Source organism: Pyxicephalus adspersus, unplaced genomic scaffold (assembly GCF_032062135.1).
Source record: "Pyxicephalus adspersus unplaced genomic scaffold, UCB_Pads_2.0 Sca139, whole genome shotgun sequence".
NCBI lineage: Eukaryota > Metazoa > Chordata > Amphibia > Anura > Pyxicephalidae > Pyxicephalus > Pyxicephalus adspersus.
Window position 1 is genome coordinate 7366 of NW_027317146.1, and position 11818 is coordinate 19183.

General features: G+C 37.4%; 1 long non-coding RNA gene across 1 annotated transcript in view; it reads right to left on the minus strand.

The window, feature by feature from the left end:
* Positions 1–3973: 3973 nt before the first annotated feature.
* The window catches only part of LOC140344896 (uncharacterized), a 12768-nt gene continuing 4923 nt past the window's right edge, over positions 3974–11818 (minus strand). The window contains exon 3 of the long non-coding RNA XR_011923696.1: positions 3974–6821. This is a non-coding gene — a long non-coding RNA (uncharacterized lncRNA). The remainder of the gene's footprint in view (positions 6822–11818) is intronic.

Here is an 11818-nt window from a genome sequence, read left to right on the forward strand (position 1 = left end):
GTAACTCCGTTAGGGCAGGGATCTCCGTTAGGGCAGGTAACTCCGTTAGGGCAGGGATCTCCGTTAGGGCAGGGATCTCCGTTAGGGCAGGGATCTCCGTTAGGGCAGGGATCTCCGTTAGGGCAGGGATCTCCGTTAGGGCAGGGATCAGCAGCAGGCTTCCTGGTTAAGAATCGCGGGGGCGCCAGCTTTACTTTCAGTATGGCTCTGCACTACAGCCAGGAGGAGACACACACTGCAGCCAGGAGGAGACACGCTGCAGCCAGCATCGAGGAGACACACACAGGATCAGATATCGGGGGATGTCTTATTCACGGATGAGTGCCTTATTTTAATTATTTTTTCAAAAATCGGGGGTGGCTTATTTAATGGGGATGGCTTATAATCGGGGAGGAAACACTGTACAATGTTACAATAAAAATGAAATAACATGAAATGATACAATTTAAGATATAATGTAAAAGTCCCAGGTCTTTAGAAATGTATCATGTGTATTTTGTGTAATAGAAGTTAATTTCTCATTTCTCATAATATTATTATTTTTTGAATTACTATTTTATAATTGAGAAATTATGTTTTCCAAGAGCTTGCAATAGTCATTTTCTTATCACAAAATATAGGGCTTATCAGTTTTTTTGTTTTGGATATGTTTGGAATAGATTTATTTAATGAAGCTTCTAGTAAAGTTTAATAACTCTTGAACAAGACCACCAAATGTGTGTAAAATAGTCATCAGCAAATTTAGCTTTTAGAGATGGCGTAAGATAGCATCAGTATAAGATTTTATATGAATTTTGCAGTATATTGATCCCAATTAAAGAGTTAGCAGTGTTTGTTCATATATTCTTCCAAATATCATCATCAATGGATACATTTAACTCTCTCTCCCAATTCAGCATATAGGAGGGTTTATTATGTGATTTAGCAGATTGTATTGAGGTTCGTATAAAAGTGATGAATCCGTTAGTAAGTGGATTTTCTCTGCATTTACGTTCAAAGGTTGTTAGTTTTAGTAGAGAAGATTTACTTATTATAAAAGATGAAATGAAATTATGTATTTGTAAGTAGTTTTGTTTTTCGGATTCTGGGATTTCATGTGAGGATTTAACGTATGAAAAAGGTTTTATTTCTTCACTAGTTAGGAAGGAATATACGTCAGTAAATCCGTTATCTGTCCACCATTTAAATTTGGAAGGGGATTCTAAACCTGGAGGGAGGAGGGGACATTTTAATATAGGTAACAAATGGTAAATGTGTTGATATAAGGTTGCGAGAAAATGTAACACTATCCCTTATTTTCAGTAGATGTTGTAGATGTGGACTAAGATGATTAGGGTGATATACTGGAGGAATCCACATTATGGAATTAAGTGTAATAGGATCGCAGTTTATCTAATCAAAAAGTAGCCATTATGGGGGATTTGTAGTGCTTTGATTTTGAGTAAGGGAGGCAATTTGCGCACCCTAGTAATTATCCAAAATTGGGACATTTAGACCTCCATTTAGTTTGGTTCAATATAGTGTATTACCATTTATGCAGGGGCAGATTAAGCCCCATATGAATGTTTCTATTTTTGATTGCAATGAACAAAGTATATAAGGTTTTACTGTAATTGGGAGAGCTCTAAAAAGTATAAAAAAAACACAGGAGATATGACATTTTAATTGCATTTATGCATCCAAACCATGATATAGGTAGATTTTCCCATTTGTCTAAAGATGACTGTAATTGTTTTAAGAGGGGTGGGTGATTAGCTTCGTGGAAGGAGTTAGGTGAATATTAAGGTTTAAGGTTATATTCATGGCTAAGGATGTTAAACCTGTAATATAACTGTACAGTAGCATGTATATTATTTATATAGTATTATAATAGTAATTATATATATATATATATATATATATATATATATATCTCAATCATAATAATTATAAATTATTTATTTTTATAGGACTTAATACAGCTCCTTCTGACTGCACCTGCACTTCACCGGTAATCCCCAGAGAACGTCTCTGCCGGCTGAAGATCGAAGAAAGGTTAACAGACCTCAGTAGGTAAACAGACTGAGCGCCTCTGTTGCATATAATGGCCTAGTGTTTTATAAAACAAAAATGTCAACACAATGTAAATGTATAGTAACTGTATTTTTTTATTGGGGGGGTTTGACACCAAAAATGCAAGTGCGGTGTGTGTGTTGTATGCAGCACTTTCCTTCAGTGGTCACGCTTGTAATATGCAGCACAGTATACAAACTATATACGGCAGTATACACTGCGTTTGTGTGTCTGTCTTTCAGTACAAGTGTTATCCTCTCTGGCTGTACTCAGATACTGTGTAAAATCCGGTATGTTCCCTTGGCCGCCCCATAAAATGGCCGTGCCAGCAACAGAAAGAAGACTTCCTTATTTTATTTTTACTTGTACAGTGTTGTGCAGAGATGGGAGAGTCTTGACATGTTATTTTAAATGTATCTATAGGCTGTAGAAGCTCTCCAAAGACCCGAATAACAACCCAAATTTTTCCCCCATTGACTTTAATGGAGTTTGAATTCGGCATTCGACCACCCAAATAATTATGCATTATTTGGCCGAATAGCGGTCAAATCGAATAGCGACCTAATGAGAACATAGATGAGGAAAAAAGCTGACTGATTTGAACTGCTATTGCATATCCAAATGTAGCTGTCATTTTTTAGTACAAATATTGGAAATTAGTTTAGTTAACTACTCTATGTTTTAACTGAACGTTAGCAGCGTAGGTTTCATCTGTCTAAACCCTATTTCATTTGCATTCCAGCTAAAGCTAAGCAAACAAGAAATGTGTGCGGGTGATTGGGAGGCATTAGTGATGTGCCATAGAGTGGATGGAGTCATTGTGGGTAGGTTGAACAGAGAAAACACAGATATAAGGAGGAGGGGTATAAGTTAAGAGACTACACCTTTGCTATCTAACCAAGGGGATAAACTTAAGCATGCAGCAACCATTAGAATGTTTTACTTATTGCACTCATGTAATGATTAATTTTTATGTTAGCAAATGTGTAGGTCATCCTCTCTCAACCTTTTTTTTATACCAAAGGAGCACTTAAAATAATTTTAAGGTCTCAGAGAATTTCAGGTAAAATTGGTGATATCTACAGGCCACGGTACATTTGCATAATTGTTAGTTTGTAAAACGTTTTAGACAAAAAAATATTGAATGTGGCATGGTGATTAACACTCAAAATTAAAACCCAAATTTTAATACCCACATATTGTATAGGTGTCCTCAGTGTTACTGTCCCACTTCTATGTCTCCTTGAAAAAACACTTTGGGCGATGGTGGAAGAGGATGATGAAGAGGAGGAACCGTGTTCACAGCAGGATGGCACTCAAAGCAGCTCATGGGCATCACTTGAGTGTGGCTGGGGGGATAGTGAGGACACAGAAGATACACCTCCCACTGAGGACAGCTTGTTGTTGCCTCTGGGCAGCCTGGCACACATGAGCGACTACATTCTACAGTGCCTGCGCAATGACCGCCGAGTTGCCCACATTCTAAACAGTGCTGATTACTGGGTGGCCACCCTGCTGGATCCCTGCTACAAGGACAATGTGCCATCCTTAATTCCGTCACTGGAGCGTGATCGGAAGATGCACAAGTACAAGCGCACGCTGGTAGACATGCTGCTGATGGCATTACCGAAGGCAAAGGCAGAGGAGGAGGAAGAAGTCGCCAACGCAGCTGGGGCACCGCCAGCACCTCAGAAGGGAGGGTTAGCATGGCCAAAATGTGGAAAAGCTTTGTCATGCTGTTGGGTGAATCATGGAACAACCTCATCTGTAGGGAAGTGGTAAGATCTCAATACAATATCTTCCCTCAGCTATAAAATTGAAAGGGATATTATTCTTTAATTTATGTAACCAAAGACAGGTATGATACTCTGACCCCGTATTGCTGGTATACTGGGCAACATTTATCTAGAAAGAACATTAGTTTTATTTGAGTCGACAGACATAAAGTAAAACATTTGCCACCTATAAAAATATTTATCCCGTTACCAAAAGCTTTTCTAATATTTGTCCTTGGAGCTTCCCTACAAACCTGAGGGGATTGTCTCTGTATAATCTGTATCTGACTTTGTTTTCTGAGCAGATGATACAACAAAGGAATGGCCGCTACAATTCAGTACACAGTTTGTGTTGGCTTTGGAATACAGAGACAGCAAAAGGTTTACAATCATTCCTAAATATCAGAAGCAGATGTGCTGAAATGATTCTATTCTGATTTTATTGAGAAGCACTGATAATGATTATGTTGGTTAATATATCATTTTACACGGATTTTGTTCTGCTTTGATGTCACATTCCATCTATACAATGTGGCAATATTATGTGTAGGGAAATATTACTGTATCCCAGAACTCGGGGAGGACAATGTGACATGGGAATGCTGATGGTTTTTTGAATGGGAATCACTAATGTAACCTTTGCATTTAGATGATTATAATAATGGCCTGCAATAAGAATAAATGAGACCAAATGGAGCCGTGTACCAACATCTGATATAGGAGATATTTTTGTGGAAACTGACTGATAAATGCAGATTGTTTTGGGGAAATATTTATCTGACAGGAATACAAAATATCTTTACAGACTCACATTGACCTGACTGTCCAGGTAATACAGATGGAAGGCTGTGAATTTTCATGATGTGTGTTGTGGACAGCTTATTACCACTTTACTGTCAATGTGAACTTCTTTGTATGAGAAGAAAAAAAAACAATCCCTGGCTCTAGGCAACTCTAAAATAAAATTACATTAAGTAAGAACTTCACATTAACATTAGCCGTTATGGCATCATCACTGATCTCTTCATGAATCCTAATAATACATATTGACTAAATACTAATTTATAGTAAAGATGCAATGTGACACAAACATCAGCTGATCAATAACATGTCTATGTGGAAGATGGGTGATGAATATTGTCTTGTGTCAGACACAGCTCAGTTCTCATCATTTTCTGACAACTTCCATTTATCTCTATAATGTTTGCAGTTTGCATACACGCAATGAGCAAAAAAATCATTTAGTTGGAATCAGACATTGCTCTGCACAAACATCGGATCCTCTGCTGGAAACCAATGACATCCACTAATCCGAGCTCCAATGTGTGTGGATGACAGAACTGTGTACTGAATAAAGCCCAGCCAGAGATATGGCGGATATGAAAAGGGCATCACCATGTGTCTGCTGATAGGGGTCATCACCCAACTTAATAGTTATAGAATGTGACTGCTGTGTCCAGAATGAGATGTCATAGTAAAGTAAGTGTAAAGTTCCATTTTAAAAAACATTTAGAAATCAAGAACTATCACCTATATATATCACAAAATCAAGACAAAATTAAGAAAAAAGACCCTCAAACATTATTGTAGATATTGTGTGCAAGTGAATATTGAAACAATGCAATGCTAGAAAAAGCAGAATTATTGTATAATGAATAGTTGCTGGATAAATCCTATAGAGAACCTGTCATAGGATCTGGCACATTGTGTATATTACTGGAGAATCTCCTATTGGCTTTGTATAGATATATCCATGGATGTGTACAGAGCAGATGTCCCCAGTAAAGGAAAAGCCTGCTTACTATAATAAAAGGAATCGGTGAGGATGGACATGTAAGAGCTGTCATTGCTGACCTGTATAAAAAATGCTGATCTTGCAGATCTGACCTGAAACAAGCACACGGGATGGACATACAGACTTCCCTTGCAGCAAGATCTCGATGTATTAAATTGAAGATCATGCAAATAGGATGTAGCCAGTTAAAGACAGGTCAGGGATAGTGTCTCACATCATCACTTTAAAGGTGAACTTCAGGTAAACAGCTCTATACACAGATGAAATGCATACAATCGAGCTTTTTATCTACTAAAGGATTTCTAATTAATCTGAATTTATATTTTTTAGTTCTGTAACCAACATTTTTAGATAGAGCACTGACCTGCTTGGCAGGGCAGGAGATCCAATTTTCTTTACTGACGTTTTGTAACATTTACAAGTCTTGTGCTGCCTGTGATTGGTCAGTGAAAAGAGAAGCAGCAGACTGATATTCTCATTTCTAAGTCACTTTGCATTCTCCTCTTATCCCTAGCATTCCTTGTTCATACATAAGCACAACGGATCGACTACCTAAGTCTGATCTCTGCTATACAGGAACTGAGGCTATGTCTGGTACATATGTTGCTTACTTCTATAAAGTAGCAATTAAATTGTGTACAATGATTACACAGCTGCAAATTGTTATAATCATGAGCCCAAATAATCTTTTAGAATCTACCTGAAGTTCACTTTTAAAGTTAATACATGTGTGGGAAAAAACATCTCCTTATTTTATTTAGCTAATACTGCAGAGCCCAGGCTGGAGTTGGGTGCAGCGGGGTACTGAATAGAATGATGGCACTATATAGAAATCCCCAATACTGAAGTAATGACAACACTGAATATATCAGCTGATATTGTACATAAATAATTTCTTTACTTCAATTCCTAACATCTAGAAGGTGTCACATTGTTCGCCATATAACAGCAGGGCTGGTGATCTCACAGATGTGCGGGAACCTTCTATGAGGGTTTTTTGTAAGTCTTCACACAAAAGGTGCAATTAAGTAAACCACATGACAGGTTCTCTTTAGTGGCCTCATTATTACAAGCAAGCAGAAACAAGCCAAATCTGCAGTGAAAAAAGTTGTATCTCCTCTTCTTCTTGTGATGTCCTCACACCATCATGTACCCTCAGGCCTTTGGGTTGTTGGGGTCGTCAGAATTGGTATCTGAAGCTGTAAAGATAAAGTAATTCAGTCTGTGTGTAGATCATGAATGATGAAATGATGATCATACAATGATTCTATATAAAGTGCAGAGAGAGAACATCCTCCTCACACACTATACAGAGAAGTCTGTATGGAGATATGATAATATGGAAATAATCATTATTTCTATTTGTGGCATAATGTCCTTTATTTTGAGGGACTGTCCCTCTACAAGGCCAAATCACTCGGTCCCTCTATATTCCTCTGTTATCCCTCTCTAAGGTCTCTATGAGGTGTTCCCTCTTTTTAACATGGAACCCTTGAAAAAAGCTTCCAGGTCTTCGGGTAACCCCTTTCATTATTACTATATCTCCAGCTCACAGTATATTAGAGTGGTGGTCAGTAGGAAGAATGTACAGATAACCACAATGATATTTGCAATCCATACATACACAATGCTCAAATATTTTCTAGTGCAATAATTACTTTGTCCAATCCTTCTAATACACCTTATATAAAACTATGTATTTTTTTAAAATACAATATTATTTACAAACATTTAAATAATTACAAAACCCAATCATGCATCATGTCAGAGTTCTCAGGAACAATAAATATTTATTCAGTTACAAATCTTTATTTGTAGCTCCCAGAGCTTCTGATTATTTTAATTCAATGTAACTTGACCTATGTACTGTGTATTCTTTACTGTTGTTCAGAAGGTCATTTACTTAAGCGTACCTAAACTCAGAATTTTCACTTTACATAAAAGGCTAGACAACCCTTTTATGTTAAAAAAACCCAGAATTTTTACTTTAAATTTTACGGCCCCCAATGCCTAGGCGACTGAGAATGTCAGGGAGTGCAGAGCCTCCCGGAGTACCTACGTTACACATCCCGTGAGGCCCTTGGGTGCTCCTTCTGCGCATGCTTGAGCATCTCAGGCATGCGCAGAAGGAGCCTTTTTTGTCAAAGGAGAACTAAAAAAAAGCATGCACAGGGAGATCGGCAAGTGTTTTCCCGATCTCGTTCATTGGTCGGGTGACGTAGTAAGAAGAACCCGGAAGAAAAGAAGATGGCGGCACCTGGAGCAGCGGCCCGACATGGGACCTGATGGAAGAAACCTCCGGACAGATCGACAGCGCTGCAGGATTGAAGGTAAGTGGATTTTTGGCCTTTTTTGAGTTTGTGTTTCACAGCAAGGAGTTAGACATTACCTTGTGGGAAAGGTCATTGTATGTCACTAATAGTAATTGATTCCCACTAGGGAATGTCTGATAATATGAATATCCATGAAGGAATATTTGGCATCAATAGATTTAATTATATGATATTTACTAACAAACCTATATTTACTCGAGCATCTTTATGGTATCATATTACTTGCAAGAACATTCATGGACAATATATTGGATAGTGGAGGATTGACTATTATTGTCCAAATCTGGATTGTTTAAATATTTCTTTACAGCATGGGGTAACAATGGGGCGTCAGATAACTGCTGCTGATAAATATAAGTGAGAAACAATATGAAATTCGTGTGTCTCTGAATCTGAAGAAGTGGACTTAGTTCACTGAGACATGTTGGAAGAGACAATGACCATGATTTATTAACCACCTGCGCGTTACACTGAGGTCTAGATTTCTGTACCAAAAGTGTTACAGGTTTTTAAAAATTGTTTTTTAAATTGTAGACCTGTAATTTACAGAAATATGTCCGAATAGGGGTCTAGTAGATATAATGAATATAAAAAATGTTTGAAACACAAAATCATGTAAAAAAAAAAAAAAAAAAAAAATTACTTTTAATAAAATTAAAGGAAAAACACAAAATTCAGCTCAAACAAGAATACATAAATAAATGAAAAATACTGAAAATGCGATAATTCGGTATACTGTATAGTAATATATTTTTCTAAAACACCTCCCTAGTGTCCGTCACATACCTATAGACAAAACCACATAAATATATTTTCTATTATTTTGTATTGGATTGGATACAGGACTTTGTATTCAATCCAATACAAAATGAGAACAAAATTCAAACTCTCATTATGTATTGGGTTGAATACAAATTCCTGTATCCAATCCAATACAAAATACATACTTTGTATTTATTTTTAATTGAAACTCATTCATTCATGTTGTATTGGATTGAATACAAACTCCTGTATCCAATCAAATACAAAATGAATGAATGAGTTTCAATTTGAATTTCCCGCACATGCGCCGACGTCATCACGCAAGCACAAGAAGCCGGCCGGCTGTTTTTTTCCTCCGCCGGCTGGCTTCTTGTTTCAGAGATCACCCGGCGCTGGAACGAGAACAACGCTGGATGATCAGCGGGACCAGGTAAGAAGCCGGCCCAGCATCTTACCTGGTCCCGCTGGTATACGAGAAGGCACCCAACGCTGGAGAGGGAGACCGATGGACGACGATCGACGGAGGACGACGCTGGAACACGAACCCGACGCTGGATGAGCACAGGGGGACCGAGATTTTCCCTACATTAAAATCCAGGTAAGTGGGGATTTTAATGTATGGAAAATCTTGCGCTTAACGAAAAGAGCAACTTTTTTTAGCCTGTACGAAGGTCGGGCTTAACGGACGGGAGGTTAAAGCTCTTAAAGGCCAGTTCCAGGTTTGCTGGAATAAATAATTTTGTATTAGATTCAAAATAGCTGTATTGAGTCCAATACAATGAAATCTTTATATAACATATATATAAATATAATATAAAAATATATATTATATAACCTATAGAAACAGTTATATTACATAATACACTATTTTTTTTAATCTTTTTTTTTTTTTTTACAGATCTTAGTGTTATTTTATTTAAAGTTAATTAATAAATATAGGACATATATCGGAATAATAGGCCTACAATGTAAAATAATTTCCATGCAAAAAAATGTAACTCTTTTTGTGTGGAAATACGGTGAGACGTAGAATGCTAGGGGGTCTACAGTGACTGAATGTAGTACTGCTTTCAGACACTTTTCCGGACAGAATAATACCGCAAGGGCAGTTAAAGTGAATTTAGTGGTTGGGTACAGTAAGTAGTATACCTACCTAACCACTAAATTCTCACTATGGTATTTGTTTAACGTATTATGGTTGTAATATGCAATTTTATTGGTATTTATTTTGAATATTGAAACTTGCCAGAAGCTGCAGCATTTCCCACCCTCGGCTTATACGTGGATCGACTTATACACAGGTATATATGGTATATGAACTTCTTCTGTGCCCTTGGAAGTCATCATGAATTCTACCAATGTGCATTTAAAGTACAGTACTGGTGAAGTGGAGTTTGATGTTTTTAAAATTAGGTTGAATTCATACAGTTATGTTCAGAATTGGAGACAACCAATTTCTGGCACCTGTAACAAGTATTCCAACCCTGAAGGACTGGACTACATTTCACAATTTTTCTGCATTTTTTGGTTTGGTCCCAGAGACAGCATTTTTATGTCACCCAACAAGTTTTTAATTGGATTAAGGTCCGGGGATTGGGCTGGTCACTCCATAATGTCAATCTTGTTGGTCTGGAACCACAACATTGTTTGTTTACTGAATTGGGGTTGGTTTGGTAAAACACCCATTTCAGGGGCATTTCCTCTTTGGCCTAAGGCAACACAACCTCTTCAAGTATTTTGATGTATTCAAACTGATCCATGATCCCTGGTATGCAATAAATAGGTCCAACACCATAGTGTGAGAAACATCCCCATATCATGATGCTTTCACCAACATGCTTCACTGTCTTCACTGTCCTGTGAATTCAGTGTTTGGGGGTTTTCTGACAAACTGTTAATTGAGCCCACACTACACATTTTAAACAAGCTATTAATTTGAATTTTCAATTACACAGAATCAGCATCATGCATGTTATGACTGTTGGTTTTCTTTTACCCTGCTATTCCTACTAGTAAATTATTTGCCAAGTAAAAATATAATTTCTACCAAAAACAGTTATTGATCAGGTTAGTGATGTCAGACTGCTATTATTCTGATCACAAACTGTACTTGTTTAAGTATGTCTACTGTTTGTGAATGAATATTTGTTATGTTTAAATGTTTGTTATTATAATTTTTAAAATGTCTATTTGATTTTTTGAGTTAATAAAATCATATTTTGTGTTTAACAGATTATGTGTTATTAAGCAAAATAAACAAGTAGTAAAAAAAATCCCCAATTATCTTATTTTGGGGTGTGATTGATAGCCCTGTTGTTGGTGTTATTTATTTATTTATGTGTTTGAATGGGGATTGTGCCAGTATGATGCATTAAATCAGAACTCCGGCACAACCCCATTTTATGGACATCAGGAGTCCTCTCCTTTTGTGAGTTAGGTACATATTCTTTCCCAAGCTGGATTTCATAGTACAAGCATTGTACCAATCTCATTTCCGGGCTGATTGACAAACATGATTTGCCCTACCCTCACTATCCCAGAGCTCTCCATGGCCGGCCTCTATTGGCGGCTCAGAATAACATTTTGGCCACGGCAGCATCAACAATCTGCAATCATTTAAATCAGTCTACCAGCTCCTTTATTTGCAGAAAAAGGGAGATGGCGAGCAATGTGTACATTTGCTCACTTAACCTGGAGTTCAGCTTTGTTCATGTTGATTGTTTTATCATGCTATGCTGTCAGTCTTTTATGTGATTTCAGTAAGGACATTTTTATAAATGTTTTGTGTACCCGACAAAATCATTGCTCTTATTTTCAAACAGCAGATTATAACTATATACAGTATATGCAGACGGATGTAACCTAATGAAACAATACCATTGCCTTCTCAGGGCAGTTTTCCCTAAAAATTTAAGGTAGATCTAAGCCATAATAATCACCCACACACAGAGGACAGACAGTGCCCCTGATTCATCAAGCAGAATCGGATTATCGCTCGCGCATTTGTATTAGCGATCCGGAATCGTACGAGGTCGCGCTATTCAGCAACGGAAAAAGCTCGCGCACGGAGCCGCGCTTATCCGACAGCTTTTTACTGGCGA